The following is a 10,614-nucleotide window of genomic DNA, read 5'->3' on the forward strand; positions in this document are numbered from 1 at the left end:
GAAATTTACCAGTTGCCTTTATGAGGTGGAACTCGGGGAGTTGGATTCTGGGGGTGGCACAGAAAGGAAACTAGGTTTCATCATACATCCTTTTTCATTGTTTGTTTCTTATACCATGTTCACATATTATTAAGCATGTGTTGTGTGTGCTTTTATCACATACACATTTATATACTTTTTGCAGTTGAAATGTGTTTCTGTTTTTTCTGTGTGTGTGTGTTTTATGAAAATCCCTGCTCCCAGACATTTTATTGGACACCTTTGTATTGTTCATGTGAATATTTGCCTGAGTGAAACAAATAAAAACAAATGTTACAGAACTTTAAGGGCGTGGTTTCTTCATGTAATAAAGAATGTGGAGATAGGCACTCCACGCTTGGTGCAGTTGCTTCAGAAACCATGTGGCTTCTGTCTTTGTGCTCTGCTCTCCCAGCAAATGGATATGGGAATGATCCAAGAGTGAATCATTTCTTGGGTTTTAGAAAAATATAAGATGATTGCATACTTTACAATCCAAGGTCATTGGTGGAGAGCATAAGGCAACAAGTAACACAGTGCTCCTACTGGAAGAAACATAGAAAGCATCTTCAAATGAAAAAAAAAACACATTTTCACATCCCTCTTAATGAGTGTGTTCAAACAAATGAGTCTGTCTTTCTACAATGAAAGACAGATTGAGGACACTCAGTTAACTCTTCGAGACCTATTTTCCTTCTAGATTGAGAAACTTGAACTGCAGTAGTCAGGTAATAAGCTCTGTCTATATGCATTTTTCATTACAAAATGTTTCTCTGCGTGAAAATATATGACACTCAATACACAGAGCAAAGGACTCCTATCTTTTCAAAAGGCTCTTCATAATATCATTACAGTTATACTTGTATAGATAGAATAAACTTAGTTTCCTGTAGCATTTCAGAAAAAAAAATGGTTTCCTTCTTTTCTATACTCTGGGAGAACAAGGTTTTCCTTGGTTTACAACTACGTACTGAGGAAACATAATGCTAAGTGGATATCAACTTAGAAACCACACTGTTTTTCTCCAATGTCCTGCTCGACATGTTTTATTATGGAGTCCTGGCCAAACATTAGAGCAGAATGTAGTTGCTATCCAACCATCTTTCCTAGCCTCTCCTTCCTACCATTACAATCATTCGAATGTTAGCTATGACAGATCCTGAACCATAAAACAAATATGACAACATTTCTATTGTTATAACATAAAATAACAGCAGAGAAAGGGTAACACATTAGTACACACTGGAGCTCTCAATATCTCTTGGGAAAACTATTCAATACTTACTGTCATTGGAGAACCCAGTGTTTACATAGGTTTTCAAGGGGAAAAAAGCACTATTGTTTACAACATGGATTTTGGAATGGAATGTAGACTTGAATCCTAACTTTTCAGTAACCAGCTGTACAAAACAAATAAGCATTTTTAATATTGGTTTCCTAATTTTAAAAAGTGGTCATAGTAATAGCTGTCTCTGAATTTGTTGTGGGTACTAAATAAAGTAATGTATCTAAATAAAACTCCAAGAAAGGAACCTGTCTCTATAGAAATTTCTACTTCAACATCCTTTTGGTTTTAAATTGTTACTCTGGTTCATGTAGAAAAGCTAGACATTAGGTGATCTCCTTCATTGTAGTTGTATGGTAACAGCTTTCCATTCTGTTTATAAAACAATAGAGTCATGATAAAAAGGTACAATGTGCTGGCTTGGCTGTGAGGTCAACATGTATGCCACAAAGAGGTACTTTCCTTGTTCTTCAGGGACAGTTAATTAATTTCTTGCTTTATTAAAAATACATCCATCATTCTAGAGAGATTTAATTTTCACAAACAAATCCAACATGCTGATCAAGGCATCATGTATAATGATGTATGGAGCTGAGATTAAGCAATTTCCTGTTTGGTCTTCAGATGAGGAGAGAAGTGGTGTGTCTTCTTTTTCCTGATAGCCACCCTTTCAGGCTGGACAGTAAGAAGGTATATGGTAAATTTATTACGGAAATGGTGGCCTGCAGAGACCTCAAATTTGAACCTGAATCACCAGAGATGACCCTGGCAAACCATTCCCACAGTCCTTTTTTAAGCCACAATAACAAATTATCAGAAGTCAAAGAATATGGACCTATAAAATAGATTGTGCCCTTTGTTTTTCATCTGCAATGGACATTTTACCTTTTTACATGCTCAAAAATTTGTCTAATTAACAGCTAAATGTGCTTCATTTAGCAACACTTATTGTATTTGGAAATTCTCCCCAAATACAAGTGTATATTAAAATAACCATAACTCATTTTAATTGGAAAACAAACAAGTAAGCAAAATATAACCAGAGACATTGAAATTAAGAAAAAAAACTGACAGTAACAGAGGGGAGGTGGGAAGGGATAATGGGGAGAAAAGGAGGAAGGGTTTTCAGAAATTGTATAAAGGACACATGGAAAAAGCCAAAGGGGAGTATGATCCCGGGTGGGAGTTAGGGGTGGCTGGGGTGAGGGGGGAGTGATGAGGGGAAAATGGAGACAATGGTACTTGAACAATAGAAAATGTAAAAAAAAGTAAAAAAAAAAGAAAAAGCAATCCTTGTGCTGACACTGCCTAATATTTTAATCTTGATATTTTGGTTGAGTGCTTGAAATCAGTTGCAAAGCTCCTTTAAACAAACGTTTTATTACAATAAATGAGGATGGCTATTATGTGAATATTGAAAAGAAACCATGGCAACACATATATCTCTTCTAGTAGCTTTAAAATTTCACAAACTGAAAAATATTTTCAGTCCACACTGATAGAAATTTCTTAAAATTAAACAAAAATACATACAAGAGGGTACCATTAGAATAAGTAATTGATCAGATTGGTTATTTGGTAAACTTAAATTCTGTGATAGCAAGGAATGAATCTGTCATTTTATTTTTATATCATTTTTATTGTTATTCTATTACAGTTGTCCCAGCTTTTCTCCCTTTGCTATCCTCTGCCCAACCCATCACCCCATTCCCACAGTCAGTCCCCACACTGTTGTCCATTTTTTAGAGCATTTATACATGTTCTTTGTCTAGTCCCTTCTGCTTCTTTTCACCATTATTCCCTTTCCCCTTCCCCTTTAGTCACTGTCAGTCTGTTCCACGTTTCCATGCCTCTGGTTCTATTTTTCTCACTTGTTTGTTTTGTGGATAGGTTCTTATTATAGGTTAGATCATATGGTATTTTTCTTTTACTGCCCGGCTTATTTCTCTTAGCATAATGCTTTCCAGTTCCATCCATGCTGTTGTAAAAGGTAGAAGGAGTTCCTTCTTACTTTCTGCTGTGTAATATTACATTGTATAAATGTACCACAGTTTTTTGATCTATTCATGTATTGATGGACACTTATGCTGTGTCCAACACTTGACACTATTAAAAAAAGCACTGCTATGGGACTTCCAGCCAAGATGGAGGTATAGGTAGACACACTGTGCCTCCTCACACAGCCAAAACAAGTACAACAAAAATTTAAAAACAAAAAAACAACCAGAACTGACAGAAAATTGAATTGTATGGAAGTCTGACAACCAAGGAATTAAATAAGCTGCATTCATCCAGACTGGTAGGAGGGCCAGAGTCAGACAACCTGTATGGAGAGAACTCATGGCAAGGCAGTGGTTGGAGGATCAGGGCATGCAAGACTGCAGCTGGCTGCCAAGGTCCCACATTGGCATGCAGATAAACCAGGCAAAAAAGGGGGGAACAGGAACTCCCAACCTCACAGGAAAGTTCATTGGAGAGACCCACAGGGTCCTAGAATGTACACAAACCCACCCACACAGGAATAAGCACCAGAAGGGCCCAATTTGCTTGTGGGAAGTGGGGGAAGTGAATGAAATTTGGCAGTGAGTGGAGCAAGTGCCATTGATTCCTCTCAGACCCCTTCCCCACAGACAGTGCCTCACAACCCAGTGACATGGGTTTCCCTGCCCCAGTGAACACCTAAGGCTCCGCCCCTCACTACATAACAGGCATGTCAAGACAAAGAAAAATTGGCCCAAATGAAAAGCAGATTGATGCCCCAGAACAAATACAGCTAAATGACAAAGAGATAATTTATCAGATGCACAGTTCAAAACACTGGTAATCAGGATGCTCACAGAATTGGTTGAATTTGGTCACAAATTAGATGAAAAAAATGAAGGATACACTAAGTGAAATAAAGGAAAATGTACAGGGAATCAATAGTGATGGGAAGGAAACTGGGACTCAAGTCAACAGTGTGGACCAGAAGGAAGAACAAAATATCCACTCAGAAAAGAATGAAGAAACTAGAATTCAAAAAAATGAGGAGAGGTTTAGGAACCTCCAGGGCATCTGTAAACATTCCAACATCTGTGTTGGGGTCCTTCTTGCCTGGTCTCAGGAAGCTGTAACTGCCTGTTGCTAAGGCTGAGTAAGAGGCCTCCAAACCAGGAGACACTAAGGAGACAAAACTTACTTCCCTGGCTTGAACACTGCCTGTTCTAATGCCTGGCTCCCTTTGCATGATTGACAGTCAATGGCAGATGACAATTCTCTAAGAAAGAGGATGAATCTAAGACAGACATGATCACATGGGAATGCCCTAAGGGAAGAAACTCAGGGGGCTGTGGAAATGAAGGGGTGATCAACATTGACTCCTGCCCCCTTGGCTTTGTCAAAGCCTGAGTCCTTGAGAAATCCAAGTCTCCTGGCTGCATTTGTCTCCTCTGCCTGACTCAGGCCTGCAGAAATAACAGAGGCGGACTCCCAGGGTAATCAGGCCTGAGACATAGAATATGCAAAAATCCTGTGAGATTTGCTTGCTGGAGGAAGCTCTTTACTTAGAATATGAAGGCACAGGCAGGAAAAGAAACCAAGCTTTTAAGTTCTATCATCTTTTTAAGTGATAAAACCCCAAAATCTCAGACCAGAATCTCAGCAGGAGATCTGCCAGCCCCTTTCAAAGCTAACTACTTGTTTTATCTTCCCTGCCAGACTGTAATTCACAAACTGTATCTGTATACTTAATAAAAGCCTGCTCAGGCGGGAAAACCAGTGGGCATTCTCCACTAGAGAGAGTGGCCATTTCGTCCCTATTCTTCCACAGGACTCATCATCCATGTATATGTTTTCTCTTGTTTCATGCATCTGCAGCAGTGATGGATACTGCTAGCCAGTATCCATCACACATCTGAATTATAGGGGTACTAGAAGGAGAAGAGGAAGAGCAACAAGTGGAAAAGTTATTTGAACAAATCATAAAGGAGTACTTCCCCAATCTGGGAAAGAAAATAGACTTCCAGGAAGTCCAGGAAGCTCAGAGAGTCCCAAAGAAGTTGGACCCAAGGAGAACCACACCAAGGCACATCATAATTACATTAGCCAAGATTAAGAATAAGGATAGACTCTTAGAAGTAGCAAGAGAAAAGGAGAGAGTTACCTACAGAGGAGTTCCCATAAGACTGTCAGCTAATTTCTTAAAAGAGACCTTGCAGGCAAGAAGGGGCTAGAAAAAAGTATTCCAAGTCATGAAAGGCAAGAATCTACATTAAAGATCGCTCTATCTAGCAAAGGTTCCATTTAGAATGGAAGGACAGATAAAGCGCTTCTCAGGAAAGGTCAAGTTAAAGAAGTTCATCATCACCAAGCCTTATTATATGAAATGTTAAAGGGACAAATCTAAGAAAAAGAAGGTAAAAAATATGTACAGTACAATGACAGCAAACTCACAATTATTAACAACTATACCTAAAACAAAAAGAAAAACAAACTAAGCAAATGACTAAAACAGGAAGAGAACCACAGGAATGGAGATCACATGGAGGGATTTCAACAGGAGAGTGGGATGGGGAGAGAGGGGGAAAAGGTATAGGGAATAAGTAGCATAGATGGTAGGTAGAAAATAGACGGGGGAGGGTAAGAATCATATGGGAAAAGTAGAAGTCAAAGAACTTATATGTATGACACATGGACATGACCTAAAAGGGGGGAATGTAGGTGAAAGAGGGTGTGCAGGGTGGAGAGGAGTGAAGGGGAGGAAATGGGACAACTGTAATAGCATAATCAATAAAATGTATTTAAAAATAAAATAAAAAGCACTGCTATGAACATTGGGGTGCATAGGTTCTTTTGAATTAGTGATTAGGGATCCTTAAGGTATCTCCTCAGCAACAGAATCGCTGGATAAAAAAGCAGTTCCATTTGTATTTTTAAAAGAAATTCCAAGCCCTGGCTGGCATAGCTCAGTGGATTGAGCGCGGGCTGGGAACCAAAGTGTCCCAGGTTCGATTCCCAGCCAGGGTACATTCCTGGGTTGCAGGCCATGACCCCCAGCAACCGCACATTGATGTCTCTCTCTCTCTCTCTCTCTCTCTCTCTCTCTCTGTCTGTCTCTCTCTCTCTCTGTCTCTCTCTCTCTGTCTCTCTCTCTCTCTCTGTCTGTCTCCCTCCCTTCCCTCTCTAAAAATAAATAATAAAATCTTAAAAAAAAAAAAAAGAAATTCCAGATTGTTTTCCACACTGGCTGCACCATTATGCATTTCAACCAACAGTGCACCAGAGTTCCCTTTTCTCCACATACTCTCTGGCACTTGTTATTTGTTGATTTGTTAATGATGACCATTCTGACAGCTGTGAGGTGATATCTCATTATGGTTTTAATTTGCATCTTTCTAATGGCTAGTGATGTTGACCATCTTTTCATATGTCTATGATCCATTTGTATGCCCTCGGAGAAGTGTCTATTCAGATCTTTTGCCCATTTTTAACTGGATTGTTTGTCTTCCTGCTGTTGAGTTATATGAGTTCTTTATTTGTTTTGGAGTCAAACCCTTTCCCAATGTGTCATTGACAAATATGTCTTCCCATACAGTCAGTTCTCTTTTCATTTTTGTTGTCTGGCCCACTTCCTGGAACATGTCAGGCAGGGCTTAATAAATATATCTTAGTTGTATGAATAAATAACCTGAGCTTGGTGGCAGGAAATTCCAGGTCCTACTGTTGTGGTATTTTGATTTATATATACAGAAATTATCATGTTTATCATCAATAAACATCTGACTGGAACCCACATTTTTTTTTCCTTCTAGGGTTTAAGTCCTTGTCTTGGCAGAATAAAACCTATTAATGTCTCCTCCTCAGATATTCTGCAAGATATCTGAGTCATTTTCCAATTGTTTCTATTTTCTGCCTCCTATATTTAACAAGTTATGAAGTTTTCTAATTCCACTTAAGAAATATCTGTACTATGTAAAACCTTCTTTCTATTCTGTCTTCCCCTGCCTTAGCTCAGACAGGCATCATTTCTCATCTAAATATATATTTAAATATAAGTAAATTAATAGACAAACTTTAAATCAGTCTTTTTGTCTCTATTCTCTCTTCCTTGTAAGCTATTATCAATGCAGCACATAATCATGTTGATATTTGGTTAAATTACTTTTCAGTAGAAGCATATTTCTACCAAATAATTATATTACCATTAGTTAATATTTTTAGTGGTCTGGGTCCAAGTTATCTTCCTAGTGAGAGTTCTTGGTATTTCCTTTCAGTGTTTATTTCTTTCTTTGAACATGTCATACTCTTTGTCACATCAGCATCCTGGCATATGCTATTTCATCTATTTGGATCACACTTTCCCTGACTCTTCCACCTAGTTTACTATTACTATTAAGGTTTAAGCTTAAAAATTAGTTAGTCTGTTAAGCCTTAACTTAAGTCCTTTAGGCTAGATTTGACTACCCTGCCATAGCATCCTATAATGCTCCACTTCCAGTGCTTTGTTGAATAAGAGAGGTGAAAGTGGACATCCCTGTCATATTCTCAATCATAAAGGGAACACTGGTAGTTTTCCTTGCTGGGAATGCAGGTTGGTGCAGCCACTGTGGAAAGCAGTAGGGAAATGTCTCAAACAATTAAAAGGAGATCTGCCTTTCAACCCAATGATCCCACTTTTGGGAATATATCTGAAGGGACCAAAAACACTAATTCAAAAGAACATAACTGACCCTATGTTCGTTGCAATGTTATTCACATTTGCTAAGATATGGAAGCAGTTCAATTATCCACCAGTAGATGTGTGGATAAAACAACTAGGGTGCATTTATGCAATGGAATATTACTCAGACATAGAAAAGAAAATTTTACCATTTTCAACAGTATGGATGGGCTTGGAGAATATTATGCTGAGTAAAATAAGCAAGAGTGAGAAAGGCAAATACCATATTATTTCTTTCATATGTGGAATCTAATGAACAAAGTGAACTAACAAGGAAAATAGTGACTGACTATAGATGTACAACAGGATGACAGCTAGGAGTGTAGTGAACAGTTAGGAGGTGGAAGGATTGAGCAAAAAGGAAAAAAAGACTCATGAACATGGACAACAGTGTGGTGAATTCTGGCAAGAGAGGGTAATGGAAAAAATACTGTAAAGATTAAATTAAAAAGTTTGGAAGATGGTGGCAAGATAGGTGGGAGTGGAGTCCACTTTCCCCTGCACATGGGTGAAACACCTAGGCAATCTTTTGAGGAACAGAGACAACAGCCAACAGTACCTCAGCATATATGAAGATTGGAAACCAAAAATTGTAGAGGACGTATAACAATGAGACAGTAGGGAGAGTGCTTCAGCACAGTAAGCTCCCCAGACCTAGCACCCACAGGGTCTGGCACAGGGTTCCTGGGAGAGAGCCAGGTCAATGTCTCCCTCCCCTGCTAAACAAGGTTTGAGCAGCACCAGGATGGATCTGGGTGCTTGAAGTCACAGGGGATGAATAAGGACAAAGTGGCGAACACATGGGGGTTATGTGTGCTGGCTGGAGAGAGTTCAGAATAAGGTCCTCATGGATCCTGATCTGGATAGTTCCAAGTCTGTTTGGAGAATTGGGCTGTGTGAATTGGGCCAGGCCCTTGTATGGAGTGGCAGGCTTGAGCAGAAAATTTTCAAAAAGAAAAAGTGAAAAACGAGACACACAGAGGCTCTTTGGGGAGCTCCCCTACAGCAGCAGCTCCTGCCTCCTCCCCACCCAACTGCACTGAGCTTTTGGTGGTCGATTGTCCCACCACACCCACAGGCCCTGGATGGAACACACCTGACCTTGCTTCCCAGAGGCACCTTGCACCCAAGCCCTGTGCCCCCAGGGAAACAACAGAGGAAGCACTGGCATCTGCAGAGGCAGTCATGGTGGCAACTCTGACCTGGAGGCCAACTGGCTCTCTAAGAGGAAAGCAGAGATGCCCTCCCCCTGCCTTAAGTAGCACTGCATGGCTCAGGGAGTCAGCAATCCCCAAAAAGCCTTAACACAGTGTGTGTGTGGGGGGGGGCTGAAATAGCCTGAAGGGGATCTGAGAGTCCTTAGCACCTAGGACAACAAAGAGTGAGAAGGGCATCTGTGAATTTCCCCTAACTGGGGCACCTCAAGGACAGTGCATCTGGTGGACGGAAGGCCTAGCCTGGGCACAGAAGAGAACATGGGGACCTGCAGCGAACTGAGGAATTGGGCTGGAGGCTGGGCAACTGCGAAGAGTGCTGCTCAGAAAGGGAGACAGGAGAAACCAATCCCCCTCAGACTGCTGCAACAAGGAAGACCAACAGAACTGGCTTGATCAGTTTGAAGGCAGAAAGAGGTTTTTTTTTTTTTTTTTTTTTTTTTTTAAGAAATTTCATTTTTTTAACTCTTCCCTCTCTTTAATTCTTTCTTTTTTATTCCTTCTTCCTTTCTATCCCTTTTTATCTCTTCTTCTTTCCTCATTCTTCTTTAAAACAAAATTCCGCCCTGCCTGGCATAGCTCGGTGGATTGAGTGTGGGCTGGGAACCAAAGTGTCCCAGGTTCGATTCCCAGCCAGAGTACATGCCTGGGTTGCAGGCCATAACCCCCAGCAACCGCACAGTGATGTTTCTCTCTCTCTATCTCCCTCCCTTCTCTCTCTAAAAATAAATAAATAAAATCTTAAAAAAAAACCAAAAAAACCCCACAAAATTCCCACATGTAAGACAATAAAACCTAGTACTGTGAAAAGACCACAGCTGGACCAAAAGAAGTGTCACCCCAACAGCTGAGACAGTGAGACAAATTTCACTTTGCTACTACAGAGAACTTGCAAGTTCATGTATATTTGTATTATTATTTTTTCATTATTCTTACATCTTCTAATTTATTAGTATTTTTGTATTTCTCTTCTTTCTGTTTAGTCTTCTTTGCTTGGCTCATTAAATTGCATTGTTTCACTGGTTTCCCTTGTTCTCTCTTTTGTAGTGTATATTTAATTTATTATCTTTCACGTCACTTATTTTCCAGTACCACATTACTCTAGGTTGTACACTTCCCATTCTTGTTATTCAGATCATGTAGTTTCTGTCAAATGATTGTTGTTCCAGTATATTGTAAATAACTCTTCCATACAATTGTAAATACTACACAGCACCCCTCCAGGATCTTAGCCCACTACACTGTCTTCCAGAAATGTATTACCATTGTGGTTAACTATATTCTCTCATACTCTACACATATTTTCTATCATTTACTCCCACTTTACCTCATAAGCTGACCTCCCACAAGCTGACTGCTTTCTAGATCCAACTCATAATCTTTCCTTCCACTAGCAAGAG

At 39.7% G+C, this 10,614-nt stretch overlaps 1 long non-coding RNA gene across 1 annotated transcript; it reads right to left on the minus strand.

Annotated features, from left to right (window-relative positions):
- Positions 1-226: 226 nt before the first annotated feature.
- On the minus strand, positions 227-10,159 carry LOC118498513. The gene is made up of 3 exons (XR_004900994.1): positions 10,017-10,159; positions 5,680-5,683; positions 227-236 (listed from the first exon to the last, which is right to left on the minus strand). It is a non-coding gene; the product is annotated as an uncharacterized LOC118498513 (long non-coding RNA).
- Between the last annotated feature and the right edge of the window lie 455 nt (positions 10,160-10,614).

The sequence above is a fragment of the Phyllostomus discolor genome, chromosome X, assembly GCF_004126475.2.
Source record: "Phyllostomus discolor isolate MPI-MPIP mPhyDis1 chromosome X, mPhyDis1.pri.v3, whole genome shotgun sequence".
Classification (NCBI taxonomy): domain Eukaryota; kingdom Metazoa; phylum Chordata; class Mammalia; order Chiroptera; family Phyllostomidae; genus Phyllostomus; species Phyllostomus discolor.